The 27,982-nt window shown below is 43.0% G+C and overlaps 1 protein-coding gene across 1 annotated transcript in view; it reads right to left on the bottom strand.

Moving 5' to 3' along the window:
- Positions 1-27,982, bottom strand: part of Myt1l (myelin transcription factor 1 like) — a 259,766-nt gene that overhangs the window by 146,694 nt on the left and 85,090 nt on the right. Inside the window, exon 2 of the mRNA XM_051201288.1 lies at positions 27,821-27,956. The gene's annotated coding sequence lies outside the window, so the exon portion shown is untranslated. The remainder of the gene's footprint in view (positions 1-27,820; positions 27,957-27,982) is intronic.

Raw genomic sequence — 27,982 nt, forward strand, 5'->3', positions numbered from 1 at the left:
AGCACAATCTGGACTGGGCTGGTGTTACCAGCTTTCTTGTCTACCAAATATCCAGCACATTAGTCCATGAAGGTGCCTGTGGCATCCTAGTGTTTTTTTTCCGATTACATTTCCAATTGTTGAAAATTCTTCCTACCGGTTCCAAAGGTTTAAGAATTATGTGGCCAGGTATTGTCTGGTACTGATTTCTGTAGTGTTCTTGCCAGAAACAACTTACCAGGGAGAAGATTGGCTTTGGGTCAGGATTCCAGTGGACTTAGTACATGTGGGATGTTTGGCCCAATGTACCTTGGTAAATCATGATGGCAGAGCATGTGTGAGATGCCAAGCAGGAAGCAGAGAACCACTGTACATCTTTATACCCTTGATTTTGTTTTCATGTTGACATTCCTCTGTGAATGTGGCACACATCCCTCTGTCAGCTAGTGGATTTAGCTCCATCTCTGAGAAGTTAATGGAGGATGTTTCAGGAAATACCTGCTACTAGAAGGCAGAACTGGGATTTGGGCACAACTATTAGCCAGTTTATATTCTGGGTGAGTATCTTGGTTGTGCTCATGACTGAGGACTTCTCGGTAGCACATTATGTCTAAGCACCTCAAATCAGAACTCCTGAGCGTGCCTGCTTGCATGTTTTCATGACTGTCCTATGAAATGCTGGTATCACAGGATATTCTCAGGAAACTCAGTTTCACATTCAAATACAAATGCAAAAGACTTTACGTCACTCTCCTGGAAACGAACAGCATCCAGTGGAGTCTCCAAGACTGAAAAGCCCTCTGTTGAGGGTGGTGTTTGGGATAAGCTGCCAACTGCACTTTTTCTTTCTACACCACAATTCTAACACTTGGAACAAAGGTTCTGCAGAGCCCATTCTGGAAGCATGTTGGTCTTACATAAATAAAAGTTGCCCAAGGTTTCCTTGCTAACTCTGGGACATTGTGTTTCCTGTGGCCGAGAACAGGGCCTCATTCACAAGTGCTGGGGGAGCATGCTGAGCTCCTGAAGACCTTAATGACCAAGTTTCTTTTCTTTTTCTCCACCTAGTGTCCAACTGTGGCAGGGCAAGCAGGTCACTGGGTCAGGAGCTGGAGCTGGCAGGAGGCTGGCTGTGTCACTCAAAGTCTCAGGTAAAGGCATTACAAACACAAACCCAGCAGCACATCCTAGGCATCTGGAAGGATAGACTTGTGTTGTGTTCATTCACAATCCACTTGAGCTGGTATCGCACTCCTGAGGAGCAACAGTCATGATTAGGAAGCGAGAAGGACCATCTCTCAATGCTAACACCCAAGTGTTAGCTCTGAGCTGAGACTGGACATTTTGTGAGGTGCTTTTTTGGTACACTGGTGCAAAGACTGCTGTGTTTGGGCAGGTGCTGAGTGACAAAAGCCAGTTCAGGGGGCCTCACAGGAGACGCCATGTCTGTTAGTTAGCTGTGTGAGTGTTGGAGCTCCTGTGCTGAGGTCGTATACTTACACATTCTTCAAAGTTAAAGCGAGAATTTAAAGCACTATTTTCTGCAAGTGCCCACTTCTACAGAGAGTACTAAGAACATGTTAACCCAATTTATGACAGACGCCTGCTATTTGTACTTTACACCCATTCTCACAGGTAGATTGATGCACGTCTCTACCATATATACAAAAGCACACATGACAGTTTCTTTTTCATGCAGAGTCCACACATGCCAGTCCCTCATGGTATACAGTACCTTTGAGTTCACAAAGAGATTCTGTTTTCATATTTAAACTTGTTGTTCATTTCTCATATACCAATTAAACCTATGGTGGAACACACAGTTGGTTGTTTCCTAGGATTATAGGAAGAGGCTGGCACATAGTGGGTCTCTTTACTATCTTGATGGTACCCAGGAGGGAGAAGCAAACAGGGATGAAGACACATAAGCATGTGCAATAGAAGGACTACACACTGTGGCTTTAGCCCATGGATAGAACAATGTTTATATTCTTAATTTACTTTTATAAAGCTTTTAAAAGGTTTATTATGTTATTCATTTATATGTACATGTGTTTGCACATGCGCATGCATTTGTGTGTGTGTGTGTGTGTGTGTGTGTGTGTGTGTGTGTGAATTTGTGGAGTAAGAATTGCAGGTTGAGAGCTGCCTGATGTCAGTGCTGAGACATAAACTTGGTCCTCTGAGAGCAACAAGTACTGTTAACCCACAGATTTATTTTTAAATGGTAGATTGTTGTCATGTAAAATCTAAGGGTTACAGGTGGTGTTTGGACCTATACATACAATGTAGTATTGGGGATTTCCATACTAAATACAAAATGTTTTCATAAAATTCTTCCACTTTCTTTCTCTCTTCTCACTCTGTGTTTATGCTATTGGTAAGTTTGTGAACATATATGTGGGTGGTAGTACATATGTATGGGCATGCATACATATATGGAATCTGGGGGTCTATGTCAGGTGGCTTCCCTCAGTTGCACTTTGCTTTCTGTTCCTTCCTTCCCTCCCTCCCTCCTTCCCTTCTTCCTTCCTTCCTTCCTTCCTTCCTTCCTTCCTTCTTTCCTTCCTTCCTTCCTTCCTTCCTTCCTTCCTTCCTTCCTTCCTTCCTTCCTTCCTTCCTTCCTTCCTTTCAGCAGGATCTCTCACTGAATCTGAAACTCTCCATTTGATCCAGCCAGCTAGTGAACTTGAAGGCCTTGCCTGAGCTCCTCCTCTTAGCATTGAGATTACAGGCTTGTGCCTCCACACCTGGGTTTTTATGTGGATTCTGAGATGCAGACTCAGGTCCTTATGCCTGCATTGCAAGCACATATGTTACACACAGAGCCATCTCAAATAATTCTTTCTGTGTCACCTGTGCACATGGCCTTATACATTGCAGGGACAGAGTACACAATTTAACAGATGCTGAAGAGTTGCCTATCACATGTCGTAACTCACCAAAAGCATGAGAAATTCCATGTTTCCCAGCCCCCTTTCCAATACTTTGGTGTTATAGACTCCACTGCTGTTTTATGGACACACTCATCATTCTGGTTGCTTGTACCAGCATTGCTAGCATTTCTGTATTCTCCTCTGACCTCCCTGCTGGATCCCTACTTTCCTTTGTTGTTATATGCCATTGCAGATGTTTTTGAATTATCCATCAGGTCTTTCCTGAAATCTGTCAACAGTTCATGAACTTTTAAAATAAAGATTTCTCATACCAAAAATTTGAACTTTGACCTAATTACATTCATCACTGTTTTATTTTCTCATTAATTCAACCTCTTGTGCTGTAGCTAAGAAGATTATTTTTTCTTCTCTATGGTAAAAGACTCCAGGATTTCTCCTAATTTTTGTGTAATATATGAATTAAAAATGTGCATCTTTAATTAGCCAAAGTTTATTTGGGGTGGATATAAACTAGGAACTTCGCCAGTAGGCACAGTCCCAGTGAGCATAGCAGCACTGTCCTGGGATGGCCCTTTCACAAAAGGGAAGCCTTGGAATAACAGATACCGGTTCAGACTTCACTAGTCAGGAAACTAGGTTAATGCAGAGGCTGGATGGACAGCTGCCAGGATGGGATACTTTGGCTGGCAGGGCCTCCTGGGTGACAAACATCCTAAGGAAGAGAATTGTAACACTTGGGTAACCCTGGAAGGAAGTGACAGATAAGCCCAGTAAGAAACCAGCAAAGAAACGTCCAGACTGAGGAAACAGAAAATATACAGTCCAAGAGGAAGAGGTTCTGGGTACAGGATAAGAAAGTAAAGTGGTTAGCTTGGAGTTCTCAGAGTGCAGGACCCTGGTCAAGAAGAGGTTGAGGACAGGCAGCCACATCAACCTTGATTCTGACATCCCAGGACAAGCCTGGACTCATTCTGAGCATCACAGGGGCCTGATATAGGATTTTAAGCAGGAGAACGAGTGATATAATTTATTTTTAAGCAGACTCCCACTGCCTGGTCTGGAACATTCTGAAAAACAGTTGGTAAGTCGCAGAGTAGACTGGGACACAGTCCTTAGGAAACAGGTCATTTATTCACTTCACTGAGACCCCGCTGATCTGGAGTTGCCTAGATGGGGTAAGGCAGCATAGTTCTTATTGGCTTGCATTTACTGTTCTATAAGTATGTTGGATTCCTGCTTGGCCAGGACATAATGCTTGAAAGCAGGGGATGAACATTTAAATAACTTGTCATTCCAAAAACAATTGTGTGTGTGTGAGTGAGTGTGTGTGTGTGTGTGTGTGTGTGTGTGTGTGTGTGTGTGTGAGAGCAGGCACAGAACTGGCCAAACTCCGTGGGGTGGAGCATTTGCTCACAAGGCTGATCAGGCAGATGTCTTCATCTCACCCCGGCACATTGGCACCCTTGTTGGCTGCAGATGGAATAGCCTCAGAATGTTGGTTAAATATGCCCTGACTTTGCCCTGGCAACCCCACAGACACACAGCTACTAAAAGTGGGTAGGATTTCTTCCAAGATGAGAGAGGATCTCTGCCAGAGAACACTTGAGATTCTTTTCTGCATACAGAGAAAAACATGTATCCTGGTGGACCTGGAGACATCCTCAAAATGGCACTATGCAAACAGACTAATATTAGGTAGGTCAGCATCTACCCTACAGAAGTAAATGTCCTTTAGTTTACAGGGTAGTCCACCTTCTTTGACTAACCATCATAGTTCCTAGACACTAACTTTAAAGTTTTTAAATAAAAGGAAACAGAAACTCAATCATTAAGTGATATCAGAATAGCTATTGGTAGAGATTTCAATCTTTCCCCTTGTACATGTCAGACTGCCAGACCTTCAGGGCCAGACAGGCTTGCAGAATGCTACAACCGAATGTCAAACCTTTGTTCTGATTTTGCCCTCTGGAAATCACTGAGTTCCAGCCTGTAAGTAGATTTGGTCAGATGAGTCAAATGTGGCAGGAGGAAGTCACCTGCTGACCTGTGACCTAAAGCCAGCAGGAACATTTTTATCTTCTACTGCCCAAGAGCTGTCCACAGGACCCAGAGACCATGTGTGACTGATATAACTTAGAACTAGACATTTTTTTTCTCCATCATCTGGAAAAGAAAAGTTGGTTCTGAGAGATGCTGGGCTATTCTCCTACACTGCAAAAGGAAGACAGACAACATTCTATCAAGCCTTATTGTGATGGGCTCAGCTCTGTCCCTTGTTGAAGTTCTTCTCCCAGTATTTCAAAGTAGCCCTACTTGGGATTCAGTCTGCAATGGTTTGACTATTCATGTTAGAACCTGTGATGATTAATATTGTCAAATCACCTAAGTGACAAACCTCTGAACATGCCCATAGGGGATCATCTAGCTTAGGTTAACTGAAGTGGGAAGATCCACCCTAAGTGTGAGAGGCACCATCCCAGACCAAATAAAAGGGAGGAAGCTAGCAGGGTATTGGTATCATTATCTGTTTCCTGACTGTTGGTATCATGTGACCAGCGATTCCCTTCATTATGTCCCATCATGCCTTTCTAGCCATGATGGCTAATATCCTCAAACTGTAAGCCAAAATATCCACCACCACCCCTCGTTAAGTTTCTCCTTGTCAGGTATTGGGTCACAACATTGAAAAGGAAACTGATGCAGAAGCCAGACACAGAGATGATAATAAATAAGGTAGAGGGTCTTTGGGATATAACTGGCCATGACAGTGAGATTCCATTTGCTGTTGGCCTTCTGCTGCATGGAATTCCAGTAAGTCTTCTCTCATCAGATAAGCAGCCTACTGAGCCTCCGAATTTGAACTTCCCAGGTTCCAGAATGATGAGAAAGCACATTTCTTACAGTCTGTTCAGAACATGTTATTATGGCAGCATGGACTGAGTGAATTTAGATTTAATTAGTTAAGATGAGGCCACGAGGAACTGAGGCAGTTCCTAATCAGGTGCAGCACGTACTCTTATAAAAGGGATACTCAGGCAAATGCATGGTAAGAATAGCCAAGGATAGAGGTGGAGGTCAGAGGGTGCTTTTCCAAGCCAGAGGCTGAAGCCTGCTGGCTACTATCAGCTGCTGGGATGAGGCCTGGGACAGACAGTCCCTTCAGGTGGAGTCAGCCCTGAAGAGCTCTAGAATGGTTCCTACAGGATCCATGGACACAGGAGGGTTAAACTGCACACAATTGGTGACCATCAAGTCTGCTACAGGAGTTTCACTGAAGTCACTGATGTCACTCTCTATCCTCTCCCTCAAAGGCACTATACTGCCTGTGAAAACCCTTCTCTTTGTTTCAGGCTTATTTTCAGTCTGCTTTCAGGCAGCATTGAAGATGATTCTTTGTGTGTGTGTGTGGGGGGGGTTGTTGTTTAACTGGAGGTGCAAGTGGTCATGGCCACATGGTGACCATGAGCCTGATGGTGGTATGCTTATTGTTATGGCTGAAAGCTGAGGCTGATGTGAAATCTCCTTTTTCCCATAGAGGCTTCTCATCATGGGGTGTCTTCAGAGGCCAGTATGCACCTTCCCCTTGGCCTGAAGAATTAGTCAGAACTGAGTTGTTTGACCGCTCTACAAGTCCTAAGAGGGAGAAGGCATAGAGTCATCCACATCTATAGATGATAAGCTGATAGGAGCTGAGGGATGGCAATTGTGGCAGCTTGAATGTATTTGGCCCCCAAAAGATCATAGGGAGTGGCACTATTAGGAGGTGTGGCCTTGTTGGAGAGGCTTGGGCTGCATGACCCAGAGGCAGGAATGTGAACTACACCCCTGCTAACTTATCATTTCACCCCAAACCCCAACACCATTTCCAAATAAAGCATTTGAGAGGTGAGGGTAACTTTTGGGAGAAATGGACAGTATGGTAAGTTGCACCGTACTTATGGTATAAGGAACCTTTGTAAGTTGACTAATTTTAAAGACCCTTGATTAAAACAAAACTTGTGGGTAGAATTATTTTGTCAATATGTGTGTGTGTGATATATATATATATATGTATATATATGTATATATGTATATGTATATATATATGTATCTTGAAATCTTGGATTTTCTTTTGAGAAGATATTTTACATGTATTTTAAAATACTCCCCCCAAACAAATGCCAATTTCAAATAATTCTGAATTTTTTTACCATGACTGTAATCTAAAAATTATCATATTTTATCTACCTTCTGCCACAAGTCTTCCTAGCAACATTTTCTCAAAAGTAACCCTTCCATGGTGTCTGCTGGAATGGGTTGCCCTCTGTTCTTAAAGTCCCTTTCTGCTTTGGCTGAGGTAGTGTCCCCTTGGATAATCTTTAAGCTGTTCTCTCTACCCTTGTTCACAGATCAAAGTGATCCCAAAATTCTTGTCTTAAGTCTGCACTTTCAACTGTGGCAGCTTTATTTAATCCATTAATTCAACTTTTTTCTCTAATTAGATAACTCATGGAGCTTTCTCTCCATGCCTACTTAGCCCTCATCAAATTTTCTACCCTGGATTTCAAGGGTCAGTCCATAGACTTCACCTCTAGCCCAGGCCTCATCTCCCAACACCCACATGCACTGCTCTGTAGGCCTTACACCTCAGCCCTGCCCTCCAGGCTCTACCCTTAGATCCAGTCTAGGTGCTCACTGGGCTCCTGCCCAGGGTCTCTCATATCCTATCCACCAATCCTCTAGCCAAGTCTGAGTCACCCACATTTCCTCAGTCACCTTTTCTTGAAGCTGCATGAACTTGCAGAGAAGAGTCTTTCTGCTCATCCTTATACTCTACCTGCCTTCCAGTCTCTGTGGAGTCTACATCATGTAATGCCTGTCGTTTGTTTCAGGGTGGGCACATTTGATTCTAAATTAAATACAGACACCCAACATATAGAACAATTGACAGTTCTGATATCAGGCAGTGCAGGGAGGATGTGTCAAATAGTCTATGTAAGTTTTGCTTGTGCCTCCTTGAACTGGGTGAACTCAGGGCTGTGTCTGCCTGGACATACATAGTAGAACAGGGTGAACCAAGGGCTGTGCCTGCCTAGACATAGTAGAAAAGAATGAGCCCACGGCTGTGCCTCCCTGGACATAGTAGAACAAGGGGATCCCAGGGCTGTGTGTCTGCATTAGATTTTCTTCCATAAAGTCTCACAAGAGTCCCTCATGCTGACAGCCACCCACCATAGTCTTAGCCTGGGATGCAGGTTCCATTCATGGCATGGCTCTCAGGTTCAGTGGCTTTCTGTCCTCCAATGGAAGGGCTCCCTTGTGTTTGGTTAGCATGATGTACCCTTAGAACATCCAATACTATTTATTGAATGGAAACTGACTTCCAAATTAGTAGGCATAAATTTATAAGCTCACTTCCACATAGAAAAGACACAACAGTCACAAAAAGAGGAACATGGTATGTACTCGCTCATATATGGATTTTAGACCTAGAGCAAAGGATCACCAGACTATAATTCACACCACCAGAGGAACTAGGATACAAGGTGTATTCTAAGAGATTCATATAAAGTCCCTCACAGAAGGGGGAAGGGACAAGTCCCCCAGATCACATGGGAAGTGAGTGAGGGCAGTGAATGGAGAGAGAAGTAGGAGAAAGAGAAGGAGAGGAGAGGAAAGCACATGAGACTAGGAAGATTAAGTCAGGGTAGGAATAGAAGTCAGGAGAGAGAGGAGAGAGAGAGAGAGAGAGAGAGAGAGAGAGAGAGAGAGAGAGAGAGAGAGAGAACGAGAACATAAAAGAGGGAGCCATTATTGGTTTGAAGAGAAAATTGAACCCACAGAAAGGTCTAGAGACCTACAAGACTGTGGCCAACTAACAATTTGAGCAACATGGAAAGGCTACCATAAATGCCCTTCCGGATAGTGAGATCAACAACTAACTCATCCACCATCATGGAGTCCTCATCTAGTACCTGTTGGAAACAGAAGCAAACACCCATAACTAAACACTGAGTCGAACTAGAATCCAGATGCAGAGGAAGAGGACAAGACCAGGTTACAGAAACACATAGAGACAGCTGACCTGAACAAGGAGAAGTTGACGGGTCCCCAGACTGATAGCTGGGAATCCAGCATGGGTCTGACTCAGGCCCCCCTGAAGATGGGTCTCAGCCAGAAGGACTGAACAGTCTAAGGGACCTCAGACAGTGGAACTAAGATGTATTCCTGGTGCACAAAAGGACCTTGTGAACACATCCCCCATGGAGGGATACTACCTTAATCTAGGGATAGGAGAGAAGTCCTAGTCCCTATTTCAAATGACTTGACAGATCTACATGATCCCACCTGGATGGCATTGCCCTACATGTGGAATTGGGGTGGGGGGATGGGAGGGGAGGGTGGTCAGGGTGCATGTGAGGGGGCAGAGAGGGTAAGAGGGAGGAAGGGAGGGAGGAAGAGAGGGAGGGAGGGAGTGAGTGTGAGGGAACTGGGATCGACATGTAAAATAATAAATAAATAAATAAATAAACAACAATAAAAAAGAAAGAAAAGACACAACATGTTGGAAGACCACCAGTGAGATTTTTGTCATCCCCAGGAATGGTGTGGAAGATTTGGAGAATAATAATAATCAGGGAAGATACACCTAAATCATACTGAGCTTACAATACTGCACAAACTCTCTGGTGGACTGCCCTGTGACAGGGTGACAACCCTCACACTTACTGAAAGTATACTGTAATGGTGCAGGTTCATTAGCATGTTTATTTGCATAAATTTACATATAACATTCTTGTCACCCCGCTCTCAAACCTGCATACTTGATAAAAAATTTAAAAAGGTAGTCTGACCCATTGCAATTATATTCAAATTCAATACTCAGAACATGACATGTGAAGTAAAACAAAAATCTAAACTAGTCAATTATGTGCCTTATCAGATGCCAGATAGGACAGCCTCAGTAAGGGACAGAAAATGGAACATCCTGAGCTGGGTTTTGCATCATGGGTGCTGTGAAGTGACACCACCAACACCTGTCCAATCTTGGCTCACTCACATTTATTGAGTGATACTGTGTGTTGCATTCTACACTAAGGGATTGACACTTTAAAGTTTTGTTTAATCACAGTAGTAAAATTGTGGCATGGGCTTCACTGTCTCTACTGTACAAATGCTTTGTAAATTTGTTGTGTGTACTGCTAGAGTTCTGCTATACCCGCATGCATGGCATGCCCAGACAAGGTCTGCTGGGGCCTCCTGCATGTGACCTGGGTGTGCAGAGAAACGTGGGGATTACTTATCGCTGTCCCACCACTACCTGCTTCATAGATGTGAAGACTGTTGAGTATGACTGGGAAGAAATAGAGAAGGCCAGGTATATGGCAACAAAGGGAAGTGCAAGCATTCCCCAAGCCTATGAGTATCCCCAAAAGAGGAATTGTGCATGAGGGAGATCCAAGAGAGTGGTGTCTGGATTAAACTGCAGCAATAGCAGAATGCTCTTCATTTCTCTCTTCCCAGCTGGACACACTTGTAAGAACACAACTGTCAGGTCTTACCAGTTTCCCTTGGAAAGAACCATGCAGCCCCCTTCTTGGCTGTTCTAAAGATCAGGGTTGGGCCTCCACAAGCCTCCCAGAGGCCCAAGGAGGCAGAGAGACCCTCTCCATTCAAGGTGGTGGCTTCACCTTGTCAATACTGCCTTGAAGCACATGGGGTCTGTATCTTGATGACCTCTACTCTCCCAGAGGCTGTCCTCACAGTTGGGTGCTCTGGAATTGGAGTTATGGTCACATGTGTGTGCAGGTGTGTGAGCTTGTGTGTGCAGAAGCCAGAAGGGGATATTAGATATTCTGCCCTGTCACTCTGAGGCAGGATCTCTCACTGAATATTTAGTTCCTCATTTTGGCTAGACTGGCTGGCCAGTGAGTTCTGAAGGTCTGCCTGGCTCTATCTCTCTGTGCTGGAATTCTAGGCAGGTGTGGCCATGCCTGGCTTTTCACATGGGTACTGTTGATCTAAACTCAGCTCCTCATACATGTATAGCAAGCACCCTTACTCAGTGAGTTATCTCCCTATCTCCAGGAGCGGCATATCTCTTGTTTAAGGATACTGGATCAACAACAGGATGCACAACTCTGTGTGTTTTAAAGGACTGTGTTGCCTCTAAAGCTGTTACTCCATTCATTCATTCATTCATTCATTCTACATCTTGACTACTCACTTTTGCCAGCTATTGTTTTATGTGCTAAATCTTACAAAAATTAATATTAATGAGAAACCAGCAATCTTAACTATTATGTGAACAGAGTAATTCTAGTTTTATTTGTGAATGGGACACACAGCCTTAGAAACAATGCAAGAGTGACTAATTCACTTTTCTTCAATAGTGTCTTGAGACTAAATCTGGTTTGGGAAAACCTCTTTAAGGATAATGTAGACAATAGGAACATGTGACCTGGAACAGACAGGTATGATTCATAGCTGCTTCCTGTCACAGCCCGAAGGCCTGTTGAGATACAGTCTAACCAAGATGACTAAACCCTAAACCAGGTCTCCTGGATATGTAGTCTCTTGCTTTTCACTTTAAAAAATTAAATCAGATCCACAAAGTCTGTACTAAATTATGTGAAATACATGATTTTCTAGCATCCTACTTTTTAAGGACAGTCATCACTAGCTTGTGGGGATTTGTGTGTGTGTATACACACACGTGTGTATGTATGTGTGTGCATGTACATGAATGTATATGTGTATACATGTGTGCCTATGTACTTGCACAAACATGTATATCTATGTGTATAAATGTGTGCATGTGTGTGCATGTATATATACATGTATGAATGTGTATATGTATACCTGCATTTGTGCATCTATATGCATATGGAGGCCAGAGGTCAGTCTCATGGGTTGTTCTCCCAGTGTCCTCTACTCTGTTTTTATTCCAAAGCCTTATTTTTATTTATGTGTATGTGTGCCCGTGTAAGTTTATGTAAATCAGGCATATGCAGATGCCTGTGGAGGCTAGAGGGTATCATACACTCTGGCTACTGGCTAGATTTGCAAATTGTTGTGACTCATCTGATATGGTCTGGGAACTGACCCCAGGTCCTTTGCAAGAGCAATAAGGGCTCTTAACTCCTGAACAATCTATCCAGTCCCAACTCTACCTTGTTTATGAGACGGTCTCTCACCAGCTATGGGGCTTATGGAATAGCCAAAGCTGATTATCCAACAAGCCACAGGGATCAATCTGTTTCCACCCCCCAGTACTGGGATTATGAACATGTACTACCATGCCTGGCTTTTTGTTTGCTTGTTTGTTTGTTTGTTTTATGAATGATGGATATAGAACTCAGGTCCTCATTTTTGCATAGCAAGTACCTTACCACCAAGCTGTCCCCCAGGTTATGTAGCAGTTATTGACATATATGAAATAGTGGCCTGGGAGATACGCCAGACAAATTGCCATGTCAGAACTACTTAACCCCCATTTTCAAACTGCAATAACAAGACTAAGTCTGGGAAAGTCATGTGACTTACTCTACAGGGAAGCAGCTGGGCACAATTCTGTCTTCTCGTTCTAATAGGGACATTAGTAAGCAGCACTCATCTCTGAACCCAGTCCCTGGCTATCATGTCCCCTCTAGAAATGGTTAAGAGACACCATGCTTGGTCCGGTAGCCCAAGGGAGATGGGGTGGTGTTATGTGCTGGTGACAATCTGCTCAGGAGTTCTCCTGGAAAGGGTGTCATCTCACTGCTGACAGATAGCCACATTTACACTTTCAGACTAACTAGGGAAAACAGAACAGGCAGGGAGAGTGTCAGGAGTTCTGGTCTGGACTCATGGATCCTAAGAAGCTTCATAACAAAACTAACTGGTTGAATTTTTCTCAATGATCGTTAAATCTGTGAGCTTAGTAAGTCACAGGGTCTCTGATGAGGAAACTAACTCAGAAGAGAATGCTCCTGCCAACACTGTGTGCTGACAAGTCAGGTGCTTTGCTGTGCCCAAAAAGTTATGTTTAGTGACTTGGTATCTCATGAATATCCAGAGACATGAACTATTGTAGATTTACCAGAAGGAAACATGTCTTCTTTTATCACCTTAGCCACATTTGAGTTTGGAGATATAATTTAAACCTAAGTAAGATGAAGTTTGTATCCTGGATTCACATCTTTTGCCTGAATACTTTCTTATTCAGCTACTTTGCTGTCTCACTTTCCTGCCCATTTGTGAATGGCACCATCAGACCCAACTGCAAACCCAATTGCTTGATCTTCCTTTGATCTGCCTCTATCGCAACACCAGTCAGCCTCCTCCCACCATCTCCCAATGGTCTGTTGGTCTGTCATTACGGACTGTCTGGTATTTCTCAATGGCCCATTTCTACTGTCTTGCCTGCCACTCCTTGCCATGGACCCTGTTAGTCTGAGTTATGCCCTGGAATATATGACAATATTCTTCGTTGTCACCCTGCCAGCAGTCTGTCTCCTTCAATCACCATTTCATGCTGGACCATCAGTCCTAAGTGAGAGTATGTGGCTTGTTTGTTTAGCATTATTTCCATCTTATTCTTATAGCTTTTGGAGAGTCCTTTGAGCTTGGTAACAGTGAAGCCTTACTTTATCTCTCTGGCTTGTTCTCCTGCAGACCCTCTCTTCACACTGCACATCTACTCCCACACTCAGCCTGCAAGTGCACACTTCTCCATCTTTTCTCTTGATTAAACCCCTCTTAGCTTCAGGAAATTCCTCCTAGAGGCTTTCTTGATATCCTAGATCTTGACTGTATTAGGTGTTCCTTTAATCATGACCAGACACACTGGACCACAACAGCTTAGAACCTGTACACAATGTCCCACTGATAGTGTACTCAGTGGCCTCCCAAGTTCCTGTTTGACAAAGGTATTATTTTATTTTCAGCACTTGGGACAGTGGCATTATCCAGAGGACAGCCTGATAAAGGTTCACTGCTTGTCTCCCTGGATGCTAAGGATAATTAGGAACCACTTTGTGCTTCACGGTACTTTCTCCCATGAATTGTAGCATTTAAGCCTCAATCTCACAAAAAAGTTGCATGATAATTCTATGTATGATTTGTTGTGTTCTACGGATGTATCTTCAGCTTCAGTAAATTAGCCAACTAGCCAGAACCTTGACCTCTTTACTGTCACAAGATTGGAAGTTTGTCATTTGAAGGAATGTCCAAGGTTTAATTAAACATGGAAAAAATGTGAATAGTTCATAATGAATATGGTTGATAATGAATATGTGACCATGAATCTAGAGAGGGTCACAAGTCCTCTTCCCACCAAAATCAGACAGAAAGTTCTTAACTAAGACTGGGGCACTTTGGAGGAAATCGGGTGTGTTAATGCCGAAGTACCAAGCCATCCATCTCACTCTTTAAGCATTTAGAGTTTTACAGTAGAGAGTGCCCAGTGTCACAAGGGTTGAGGAGGAACAAGGAGGGTTGTTCCAGGTAGAATGGCTGCTACACATACCAGTGTGAATATAATTAATTCAGGTGATCATAGCTCAAGCCTGGCTATACAGAGAAATGGGTAAGATGATGCAGACACAAGAAATAAGAACTCTGCATATTTGCTCTGTGTGAGGACAGCTGTGGCCACATTCCCGTGGAGGGTGGTCTCTGCATGGAGGAACCTTTCGGCAGTGTGTTGGTTATGTTTGCGGTGTGTGTGTAGAGACAGACAGGGTGTTTACTCCCTGTGTGGACAGCTGCCACCAATCTTTTTAGAGGAACTCTTCTGCAGTGTGCTGCCTGCAGCCGCTGACAGGCCTGTACCACTGCTTTAATATAATTACTTTGACCCTGGCCTCCTGATTAGTCACTAATCCTGGATTGTATGTTTAGCAACAAAGGGTTAATCTTCATCAGTGGGCACTAGTCTGTGCATACATGAATCAGGGGTCTATCCTTAGCGTTTGTCAGTGGGTTGTGTGCATTGCAGCCAGGAGTGTCTCTCTTCTGGGTTCTTGATGGGTGGTAAAGAGTCACATGCATGCAGTACCTAACATGCACATAGCAAGCACATACAATAGGTCCATAACTGGCACTTCCCCCAGAGTGTTCCCCTGGCTATAAGATTGAAAGAGACCATAACTAGATGGAGGTCACAGTCTTCACCCCTTGGTGATCTAAGAATGATTCGTCTCCCTTGGAGCTGGTGCGTGGCCTTAACTGCTGCAGATGAGAACTTGAGGAAACTCAGGCATCCTCCTGATCCACAGGTTACCTGACAAAGGAGTGTGTACTTACAAATATGCACATGAACATTACTCAGACAGGAAAAGACAGGAAAGCCAATTAAAAGTGGCTTTCCACTCATAGTTCTCTTTCAAGTTAGAAATCTAACATTTTCTGGAGAATTGAATTTTGGTTTTATTTTTAAGAAGTCACTTGGCTTCTTTTACAGAATTAGAAATGTGATATTTTAGAAAAAGTGTTATGATACTTCATGTCAGTGAAATCCCAAGTTGTGGCTCTTTACTGCAGGCTGGTGATTTGGGGTCAATTACCTGAACATCTAAGTAGAGATAGTTGTTCTCAGGGACAGAGTGCCCCTCTGCCTCACCAATCATTACATCAATGTGTGGCTAAAATCTATCAATGAGTAACTGATTCCTGTTGCATTTATACAATGCCTCCTGCTGACACCATCACCATAGTAACCATTGTGCTTGGAAACAGAGAAGAATGAACACACAAGGGAGGCAAAAAGTCTCAGTGAAGAACAATGGGTTGTTTTAGGTTGCCATTTCTGGAAAGTTCTGCCCGTTTATAAACTATACATAGACAACTAAAAATATCTGGTTTGACCTTCCCATAGTCTCACATAGTAGGTGAACAGAAGTCATTTGATGGTGAATGGTTGAAGGGTATTTTACATTGAATTGGGTTTTGGAGAAATGTGGGAACCGAATTTACAGTTGGAAGATAGTGGAGATTGTAAAGTTGCTATGCTCTGCTGTTTTGTTTTTGTTTGTTTATTGTTTCTATCAGGGTCACCAGAAGGCAGCCCAAACTCCCTGGAAGCAGAAGGCCTCTCTTCCCTAAAAAAACACCCTCTGGAAGTTCAGCCGCAGGAGGGGAGGAGTAACATCAGGAGAGCTCCAGAGCATGGCTCAGTACATGGCAGGATGCCTTGGACCTGGATGTGAGCTGAACATTCCACTTAAAAAGATATCTCCTGTTTGTTATCAGGTGAGCAAACACCAGGAAAACCATCTAAGCCTGGGCATTGAGTGTTCAGGTATCTTACTGCTTCACTAGCACCTGTTTGCCCACCTGTTGACTGTGGTGCATCTTGGCTGTTCCATCTTTAGGTAGCCTGACATCCTTGGAGATTTAAAAAGGCGGAGGTTTCACCCTATCTCTGCTTTGTGGTTTAAGCAAATTTTCTTTTGTCTACAGAGTCTTGTTATCTTAGCTCAAACTGCAACAATATATTTCCTGCCTCAGCCTCCTGAGTTCTGGGATGTGAGTCATGCTTTTAGCACATCTGGCTTAGCAGGTGGCTAGGTTCAACTGTGTGTAGCCAACTCCTGGTTGTTTACCCAGCACACACAGGCCTCTGAACTCAAGGTGTTAAGTCTGTTAAAAAAAAAAAAAAAAAAAGCTTCTTTTTTCCTCCGATATTCTATCCTGGAGTTCTCGTGAAGAAATTGTGTGGTGCAGCTTCATCTCAACACTTGTGAAGCCAGTGTCATTGGTAGTTTAGTTTTTTTAGGTCAAGGATAGGCTTGCATCCTGGTACCAAGCTTGGGAAAATATTGAAAGCGGTACACACCTGAACCGAAAAAATAACCTGATTGAGGTCACATTTGAAGTGTTATTTCAGTACTTCAACCGGCAATGTCACACATTTTAAATTTTTTTCCATGCATTTCTTCCAGCAACACTGTTGATACACTACATTTAATGAAGGATAAATTACAACAGAAACATCCTGAAATTGCTCATTGTTTTCTTAGGAATGCTTGGCATAAATGAAGAAATAGCTTTGGAGCTCCACTTAGGGCCTGGCCCAGCCTCAGCGCTCCTGGCCTCACTCCATCCACTGTCCCATGCTGACGGCTTGCATTTCTCTGCCCAGCTCTCAACTGACACACCTGCATCGACAGCTGCTACCATGCTAGGCCCTGTGGCCTCAGATCAGCAGTTCCTGTCTTCTCTTGCCTCCATCCAACTGGCAGTTCTCACTCTTTCTTGAATTATCAGTGATACCTCTGCACTGCTTTTTGGGGTCCTCTCCTTGGCCTGCTGATCTCTCCATAACCCTTGGCAGGCCTGACACCCGGGCACAGCTGGAGGGGAATGTTGTTACTGAATCCAGACCACTATGTTCACTCGAACCTCATGGCTATTCTTTGTGTGCCCCCTGAAACCTCCCATGGGGGTTCCAGATCTTGGTTCATTGTGACTAATGCCAAACTGCCTTCTGCAGTAGTCCACAAGATCTCTATTTTCATTTCAGTGACCTCTCCAAAGTCCAGATTCCTTGACTCCTCTGATACTCATTCCTGCCCCTCCTGTCGCTGCAATGCCACACATCACCACAGACTTTGAGTGCTCTCCCAGGCCACCACCCTCCTAGTTTTTCTGCTTTCTCTCTCCCACACCCTCACCTCAACAAGCTTTTGAGTAATCACACAAGGGCCAATATCCTGTGATGACTGCTGCCTTCTTGCTGGCCCTCAGGCCCTCATTTTGGTCATGTTTGCTGAAAAGTTGTTATAATAGTCTGTGAACTACCTGGCTTGTCTTTGTTATCAGTTTTCTCCCAGGGAAAAGTACAAACCTCAGTTGTATTTTCTACTGCACCTTCACAAGACTGAGGCTAGAAGACACGAGAAGACCACACTTGGCTCATATGAGACTATGGTGCTTCCTGCCACCCAGGTGCCCGTTTGGACCCCTCTGCTGCTCTCCTGCTTGACTTTTCTCCCAGTCTTGTCTCTTTCCTCATTGTCTGAAGAGACTGGACCTACTGTTTCATCACAAGGAGAGAGAACGTGACAGCAAAATAACTTCTGCAGGGCTGGAAGTGAAGAGCTGATTTACAGGACATCTTTGTCAGAGATGAGGACCCATTCAGACTGAGAGGGCTTTCTATTGATTGGAGAGTCTTCTGGATTGTTACAATAACCATCGAGCCCAAAAGAACTTGGAAAGGAGTTGACTTATCAGTTAAAGCCCATCATGAAGATAAGCCAAGACAGAAACTCCAGGCAGGAACTGGAGGCTGGAAATGAAGAGACACAGAGAGGACCACTGCCTGCTGGCTTGCTTCCAGGATCACATCCAGCTAACTTTCTTATACATCCTAGGCTCTCCTGACAAGCTACTGTCACCACCCACAGTGTGCTTTACCCTCTCACACCAATCAACAATCAAGAAAATGTCATACAGATCTACGGCAACGGGCCAATCTGATAGAGGCAATCAATCCCTTGGTTGATGTTTCCTCTTTCCAGGTGACTCAAGGTGTGGTCAAGGTGACAGCTGAAGAGACTTATAACAGAGAACATGACAGGTACTAATCATTTTGGTGTCTGGAGACTGATTTTATATATATATATATTTTGATCACTTTAGAAAAAGAATGGATACTGGGTAACAAGAACACGTCAAGCCTGTTCCTCTTGAACCCAGAGAGGATAGAGACTGGGTAATGGATGCACCTAGCCTCTTCCTCCTGAACTCCCACTGGCTTCACAGGCTAGCTCACTCTTAAGAGAGGGCTGGTGTCTGTAGTCACTTTAAAAATACTTCAGCTCTCACTGAGGACTCTGTCTTCCTGGGCCTCTACCCCCTCCCTCTATTTTGGGACCAGGCCCCATTATCACTGAGCAGAGTGACATTCACAGCAGGTACAAGCAACACATGGGAATTCGTTGGATCAGTTGCACTAATTGGGTATCTGCGCCTGCCAGGCGGATGGCACAAGTAGGAGGTGTCTGAACACGTGAGCATAGAGCAGGGCTTACAGTCCATCTCCATGTAGCAAGGAGAGTTGGCAGTTCAAGTGCAAGGTACCCAGAACACACAGAGCCAGTTCCAGACTAGAGGAATGAAGCCCGTGGTAAGAAAACCAGTGAAGAATGAAAAGCGGCTTGCCTCCCACCTCCCCACCCTACAAAATTTATGTAAGAAGCTGCCATTAGCACTAATGAGAGCTAGGCATGTGACTCTCCCATGAAATGATGGGAGATGAGCCTCATCCGTCACTCTGTGGAGAGCGTGGGCTCTGAAGCAGGCTTCCAGCAGGCTGGGCTGCACTGCATGGGTGTAGCCTGCTCTCCAAGGTAGTAAAGAAGCAAGCCTTGGCCCCAGTAGCCTGCTGGGAGAGAGCCAGGGATAGGTTCCCACAGAGGGGTGCAAGGAAAATGCTGTGCATAAGCTGAATAGTTTACAGATCATCCTCAGAGCTACCCACTACCTCACAACACACCATGTGGGAAAGAGAATGAACAGACCCTGTTCTGTGTACCGAGTCCTCCTCTGTTGCCTCCTGAGTCCCTGGAAGGGTACATGTAACATTTTAAATCAGTCCTTGGGAATGGAATGTCCTACTTGCCCTGACCCCTCTGCTAGGACTGCCTCATGCATGCAATGAGACTCCATTGCTTCTTCCCAAACCTGTGCTGTAATTCTCATCAAGTGCCTTTGCTCATTCTGGGGGAACATCACACCTCCATGCTTCACCCCCACATGCATTTGAAATGTGTGGGTCTCTGTGAGAGCCCTGTTGTCTCAGAGGGCCAGCTACCTTTATGCTTTGTGTTGACAACACCATTCTACTATTGCATTCTCTCCTGGTGTGTCCTTGCCAATATGTCTGGGGAATACATCATTACCTGGGTGGGACTCTTTACTTCACAGGGCCACTATCAGCTATCTTCGGGGTATTTTCATTATGCTGGCCTGAAGTGTTTCTCTGTGATGGATATTAACCTGATTGTTACTTCTAAGGAGGAACACAGGTATATATAACACAATGGCCACAAATCTGAAGGTAGGCCACGCAAAGGAATCCCTTCCCTCTGAGGGAGCCTCTCCTATTCCCTTCCCCTATGGCCATGCTTCACTTGCAAGCCACTAACTGATAAAGTGGCACTACACACATAGTTCTATATCCTGAAGTGTCTTGTGTAATGTTGTATCTTGAAATGATTGGTTAGGTCTGTGTAATCGTGCTCATTAAAATCTCATGCTGTCCCATGAGACAAATGCAGCACAATTTCTTAGGCAGTCTCCCATGGATGAATATTTGTGCTATTTCCCAAACACTGCTCTTTTCCAGTAAAACGTCAATAAATGTCACAAACACAGCCTCACTCCTAGAAGGCTTACCATGTGACGAGTGCCACTTAAATTCATCCAACCCTTACCATAGCCCTCGGATGTATAAACGCAATGATTATGACTGTCATACAGAAGAGGGAGTTGAGTTACTGCAGTGAACATAGAGCAGCAAGATTGTTCCGGGTCCTCAGCATGTAGGCTGTATGCATGCAGCAGCTGAGGTGGAGTGGCTATCCAGCGAAGGCTAGCCTCAAGATGTGTGATATTTCAAGTCACTATGCCACACTCATACTCACAGCACCAGCACCTGTTTGGTAGTTGCCAGTGAAGAGGCAACCAAAGCTAGGATTCAAAGCCCCCTGTAGTAGCATGAGCATATTTTTTAATATGGAATTCAGAATGTCTTCTAAACTCTTTGCTCATTTCCAGTTAAGCTTCCTTTCAAATTTAATTATTTACTTGTTTTGTTTTGTTCGAGAGAATTGGCTTAATGTAGCCCAAGATAGCATCTAATTTGCTATATAGTTAAGGATGGCCTTGAACTCCTAATCTTTCTGCCTCCACTGGCTATGTGTTACGATTACTGCCACAACACTGAGCTCAGTATCTTACCACATCTGTCCACATCTGTGATATTCCAGCCTTGTTATTTTCTTATTTGGTTTTTCACAGGTACAGAGTTCATTAGAAACACATCCACCCCAGGACTTGGGCATTTTTAATTTAACTTGAAAGTGTTTCTGAAAGGGAAGATTCTGTCTTCTTTCTTCTATATTCTCTAAGTTCAAAAAGCAATGAATGACCCCTTTAGACTTACCCAGTGGTTAGTGAATAACAAGCAGAGTTTCTACCTGTGCGTTTTACGTGGGCCTCTGCATTTATGAAGACTTCTTATGAGGTATGGTTTTTATCCTGTACATTAGAGGATGCACAAAATGCTAAAGGAAACTAAACTGTGCATCTGGTCACTCATGTGCCTAACGAGGATGATTCTAGAAACTTCTGCCCAATATGGCTACATGGTAAGTCCTTCATATGTTCAAAGAGAAAGAGTATTATTTCCCTAACATTAGTATTCTTTAGCAGACTTGTTGTACAGTGCTTCTTATACTCAACCAAATCACACATTTCTATTTTTGGACAGAACTTTGAAAGTTCATTTGGTTGATTCCATATAAAGGGAACCATTGGTAACAGATAAGGAGGCTTAACTCAAAGCACCCAAAATGGAAAATGGTACTTGCTGCTTCAGCATGATGTACTTTAGAAGAACTATAATAATTGGTCCCTATTAGAAAGATTGTACTCAACCTTTCAGTCAAACAAAAATTAAAATCCAAGGGGATTGGTGTAAACTGTTGTTAGAGAGAGAATATAAAAATAGTACAAAACAAAACACACCAAAGTCAGCATTTAGCTTAGCCACTAGGCCACAATTTCTCAGCAGGGAAAGTTGTTCCCACCACAGATTTCAGGAATATGACTATTGCTCTTCTTTATATTGGTTCCTCTCCACACACATTAGTCTGATTTTGTTTATGCACGTTTTTCTTTATTAGGAAACTTTTTGGGGGAGGTTCCTGTTATTTTTATTTCTACTATACTTTTAGCAGTATCTTGACTTTATCTTATTTTTAAAATGCTTTTATTTATATGTGTATTTAATTTGGGATTTAACTGTATTTGGATTAGCACATTCAATTGTGGTGGCAGCTTACAGTTCAGAGGTTTCCTCTGTTACCATTATGGTGGGACAAGGCAGCATGCAGGCAGACATAGTGCTGGAGACGTAGCTGAGAATCCTACATCTTTCAGGCAACAGGAAGTGGACTGTGACACTAGGAATAGCTTGATCATAGGAAAACTCAAAGCCCATCCCCACAGTGACACACTTCCTCCATCAAGGGCACAGCTACTCCAACAAAGTCACACCTTCTAATAGTGCCATTCCCTTGGAGGCCGTTTTCTTTCATCCCACCACATTGGTTCTCTCTCTTCTTCCTCACTGTCCTGCCCAGTGATTTCTTCCCACCCGCCTTTTCTTCCATGTTACAAATACCGTGCCATCCTTTCCAGTCTTCTTCTCCCTTCAAATGGTCCCATTCCTAGTTTCGCATATATACCCAACTACCCCATGTGTATATGTAGATAAAAATTAAAATCTAGCATCTGTATATGAGAGAAAATACCTGGTGTCTATTATTCTGGACCTAGGATACTTTGGTTAAGATGATAATTTTCTGTTTCTTCTGTTTTCCCATAAATATCACAATTACATTTTTGTGGCTGAATCATTTTTAAAGGTCCTTTCTACATGTGGGGCTGTCCAGAGTGAAGCCCAGGGGCATCAGAGCTAACACTGTGGCAAAGGGTAAGCCTAGGCACTGTATATATCACACTCACTCAACCAGTATCCATTTTTGTAAAATTTGAATATCAATGCAATTAATATTAAAAAAAATAGTCGATACCCATGACCTCAGGGACAGTTTCAGCATTCCACCTATCAAACACAACAACTTAGAAAATTAATTCTGACAGTTAGGGGTGGAGGCTGCAGGGCACAGCAGCTCCTCTGTGGACATGTGGCTGCAGTGACTCTGGAGTTCTCTCCACAGCATCAGAGCAAGGACACACTTTAGTTCTACTCCAAGCAAAAATAGAGAAAGTGCTTTAAGCTCTACCATTACTGTGTGGGATAGCTGGGTCTACCTGGGCTGGACTCTCAGGTTCACAGTTCTCCCAAGGAAGCAGGTCATAGGCTGAATACCATAGGACACTCATGTTGGTGACCTTCATTCACTCAGCAAGACCCCACTCTGCTGGCCACTACCTCCTATCTTGTTATCTAAATCCCTTCACTCACCACCAATGAGAGATGGGTGGGAGTCACCTTGCCTACTTCTCAACTTTGCTTCCATTAAACCACCTACTGGTTGCAGCTTCATTGTCCTCAAGGGGAGGAAAAGAATATCCTAGAGGGCCATTTCTATCAATACCCAGGGAGGACAGGAATGGCAACATGGTGTTCTACCTTCCAGAATGCTGGTGGCCCATGACCTCAAAAATGCAAGCCCCTCCAGAGAAAGGCAAGTTTCTATGATTTTCCTAAGATAAATTCCAGACAAATCAAAGCTGAAACAAGTAACTCTCCATTATATTTATAACACAATATTGAAAGGGAGTCACCAGAATTATAGAGAATTACAAGTGAATCATGAGAAACAGTTGAAAAGGACTTAGAGGTATCCTGACAGTATAATTCAAAATTAGTAGGTTGTTTTCCTGGCAAAAATGTTTCAGAATTGTAAACTAGACATAATCTTTGTGTCCTGGAAGCTGAGGCTATAGGACTGCCATGAGTTCAAAGCCAGTTTGGGCTTCATAGTGAGTACCAGGACAGACTAATAAACTACAATGTGAAACTACAATAAAAAAATGTAATTCACAAAAAATAAACAAGCTCTTGTTGACAGTTTCATACCATAGAGTGAGACATCTTGGTTCAGCATCATCCTATCAGTTTTGTAAGCTCTTTGTGCATATACACAATATGCATGCACATATGTACATACCACAACACAGGACACCTGGCTCTGCATAGCTTGGCAGAGTAGTTCAGTAGTCAGAGAAATGGGTTCAAAGGTAAAACACCTACCTATATTTAATCCCTCCTGGGCCATTTCCTCATCTGTGATCTTTAAGTTTTCTGTCCACTACTTTGCTCCAATATGAAATGATTATGAATATGGGTAAGAAGCTATTACTTCAGATGTGAATTTGAGGATGAAGTAAGTTGTAAAGTACATTTAATACCAAGGTTGGTACACAGTGCTTAGCAGTTATCACCTTTTGCACACTCTCAACTAAGGCTTTGAATGGATGTATCTGAGCTCAAGTTTCCTGAAAGCACCAGGGCTAAAGCTAGAGACACCGCTTAACTTTGTAAGCACATGTTCTCAAAGGAGAGAAACACCAGTTTATAAATCTGGTCCTAAGTCAGCATTTTCTCCATCTGGACACGTGAGCCCTGTTAAAATTGTCACCATTCAGAATGCAATCCACATGTGTCTCCGGAAACAGATATTGATTTTATTTTCAGTCATATCTTTAGCATGGAAATGGGATGAGTTTTCTCCTCAGGCTCTGGAGCAGTGAATTGGATTTCTTCTGCACCAGCTGCAGGGCACCACAGGTGTTCATATCTCAGCCATCAAAGTGGTAATTGGGACACGAGGGGACAGAAAAATGCCCTTGTTCTACACGCCATTTCCATGGCATTGTTACAGGGTAGATGGCATGGCCAGCAGCTGAGAGACTGGAGTACCTGTCATTTCTAGGGTTGGGAGGACGCATACATTGTTGGAGAGACTGATATATTCTGTGCTCTATCTGGGAGGGATGAACATCCATGCCATTGTCATCATATGTCATCTAATACAAACTCTTGCTGACTTAGTATGATGTGCATGGGCTCCTAATTTTTGGGGTCTAAGCCAGAAATAGGTTGGGTCTCTCACATGCCTTTTCGGGGTTGCTCTGGAGCTATTTGAGGCAATGACCTCCTTTTACTTACTTTACATTTCATGTGAAAAGAAAGCTCCTAGAATATAAAAAGAGAGTTGCAGAGACCATGAGCACAGGCTTGCACCTAAGCACCTTCACAGAAGTAGCCAGAACCCAGCACAGGCCTCCAGTTAGCGCTTTTGTTTCTTTGTTTTTAGGTAAGATTTCATATAGCCCAGGCTGGTCTAAAAGTCACTAAAGAGCTCTGGTTGGCCTGAGTTCCCGGTCCTTCTGCCTCTATCTCCCAACTATGGGGACTGTAGGTGTGCACCACCCTGCCCAGTTTAAGGTTCACTTTTGAAAGCTTTTCTTAAACCATAAATGAACTTCAACTAATGTCTGAAATCTAAAGGACACCTATAGTTGGTGGTGGATGCTGAAACTTTATCTGCAACAGCCTTTTTTATTCTTTCATTCAGGCTGGTGTATGTACACCCTGGCTACTACCAACGATGCTATCCTAGGACCCTTGCTAAGTTGATGGAGATCCTGCACTTTGAGTGGGAATACCAGGTACTTTTCTTCAGTGAGACTGATGGTTGGGCAGTAGAAGTATGTGAAGGGTTATATAACTTCAGTATATGGAAACTGACAGGTGCATACAATTACTCCTTCACCTAAGCCTGTCTTCATGGTTAGGGTTGACTGTGACCTTAGATAATGCTCTATGATTTGGAAACACCTGTGTTTGCCAGTTCCTAGTCTATTATGATAAACACTATCTATGCCACTATCTATGCTGTGGAGAGTTCCAGCCACCATCAGCACCCACCCAATTACCACCAGCAAACAGAGTTACTCAAGAGTGAAACAATATCTTCAGGCCAGAATTTGAAGAGCTTATTGTTTACAGAAAAAAGTAGGTAATAAAATATAAATATTACTTTCTGGATTGAGAAAAAGAATTAAAGTCATAGTACAAATTGCATGCCGAAATTCATTACTAGAAAGAGTGAAAACAGTGTTTATAGCCAATTAAGAATCTTAGTCATGCAATTCATTTATTCAGTGTGATCCTTATCAAAGTCCCGAGGGTAGTTTTCAAAGAAATATTCTAAAATGCACATGGAATTCCAAAAGACTCTGAGTAGCCAAGATGAATTTACTGCCATATCACTATAACTGAAACAGTGTGGTATTGACAGGGGTGGAGTTGGGGGTGGGGTGGGTTATAAAGACTTATAGAAAACAGCTGGTCCCCATCCTTAAATACAAGGCCAAATGATATTTGACAGAGTACCAAGAGATGATGGAAAGGAGTATATTTTCAAGGAATAAAGCTGGGAAAACTGAATATTCAAACGCAGAAGAATAAAGTGGGGCCCTCACCTTAAGTCCATAATAAAACCAACTTCTGATGGATCATAACTTAAACATAAGCACTACAGCTGTAAAACCTTCAGGATAATATAGAGGAGCCACTTTATGACACAGACCTGATGATTCTTGAATACAAAGCAAAAACTACAGGGAACAAAGAATAAGTTGCACTGTAGCATTTTTTTTTTAAACACAGAACTTGGATGCTTTAAAGGACCATATCTATAGAGTGAAAGCTAACCATGAAATGAGAGAAAATTCTTGTAAATTCATTTACTGATAAAAGGTTAATATTTGCAATATATAAATAAATTTTAAAACTAAACAGAAAAACTGCCCCACTTAAAGAAAGTTTTTTATCTTTTCAAAGAAGGCATGTAATATTTTCCTCCTCCTTCTTGATTTTTTTTTAAAAAAATGTGGTCTTATTCTTTATCCAAAGCCTGCCTGGAACTCACTGTGTAATGTAAGCTAACATCAAACTCATGGTGGTCCTCCTGCTCTAGTCTCCCCAACTGCTAGGTTACTGCCATGAACCACTGTCATTGGTTAAGATAAAGCAATTTCCTAATACATGAAAATATATACAACATAACTAAGCTTTATAAAAATTGTAATTAAAAAACCACAGTGATACATTGTTTTGCACTTATTGGGACGGCTATGGGTGTGGGGAAATTGAAAACTGGAATGCTTTCACAGGAGTGTAAAATGGCATACCTACTACAAAAATCATGGGATTTCATCACGAATTTAAAACCACTGTATGATCCAGGTGACTCATGCTTCCACTTACAGACATATACCCAGAAGGGTTGAAAACAATGATCTGAACCTGTATTTCTCCACCCTGGGTTATGACAGCATCAGTCTTGATGGGTGAAGCACAAGTGTACCCAGTGGTAAGAGTATACTAAAATATCACTCAGCCTTAAAAAGGAAGCGAAGTCTAACATGGACAATCTACCAAAGACAATATACAAAGAAAAATAGAAATTTCTGATGGACTGATGCATTATGGACCTATGTATACAAAGGACTTGAGAGCCCCAAATCCAAAGAACAGGATGAGGCATGCTGGCTGCTTGGGAGGAAATGATGAGTTGATGCTTGGTGGGTGTCAAGCTGAGATTTGTAGATATGTGGAGCTCTGGAAATAGATGCTGTTGAAAACTATGCAGCTATGTGAATATTTTCAGGGTGACTGAGCTACATGCCTGGACACAGCTAAGATGAACTTTATGCAATGTATTATTTTACCACAGTTCATTTTTTTTTCCCACAGAAGAAGCTCAGCATAACATGGAATTCTGGAAAAAGGATAGCATGCAGGGTCTCATGGTGTTCAGAAAGATCCACCATCAGTGAATTGCTATGACATCTTTTCCATGCAGTGAGGTCCTAAATAAAAACACCCTACCTTAAACATGAAAGCTTTGAACTGAACTAAAAACATAAACATCTAGCTTCTCAAGAGTTAGTACCGAAGAGCTGCTGAGTATCTATGGGGAGTTGACAGACGAGTTAACAGCACAATGAAGCTTCCATTGAATGCCACAATTGAATCAGAGAGCATACCCAGGGCCTGGTCTGGCAACAGACAACATGCCACAACTTCACACTGAGTTTGCTCATTGAGATTAGAGTGTGCTTTGCTTAGCAAATCACAACTCCCTCCATTCACAAACACTTTTATGCTTGTTCAAATGGACAACATTTAAGGCAAGGGAGAACATTACCTTTACGTGGCTCCTAGAATCTCCATATGTCTGCGGGGCCAGCTGGAGCCTTTCCTTTGTTGACAATGTGAGAGACACAAAGACTGGACTGGACTCAGTAACTACATCTTCTCCTCTTCTACCAGATGTGGTCACTCTAGAGAAGAATAGAAAGACAGGGTA

Source organism: Phodopus roborovskii, unplaced genomic scaffold, assembly GCF_943737965.1.
Source record: "Phodopus roborovskii unplaced genomic scaffold, PHOROB, whole genome shotgun sequence".
NCBI classification, from domain to species: domain Eukaryota; kingdom Metazoa; phylum Chordata; class Mammalia; order Rodentia; family Cricetidae; genus Phodopus; species Phodopus roborovskii.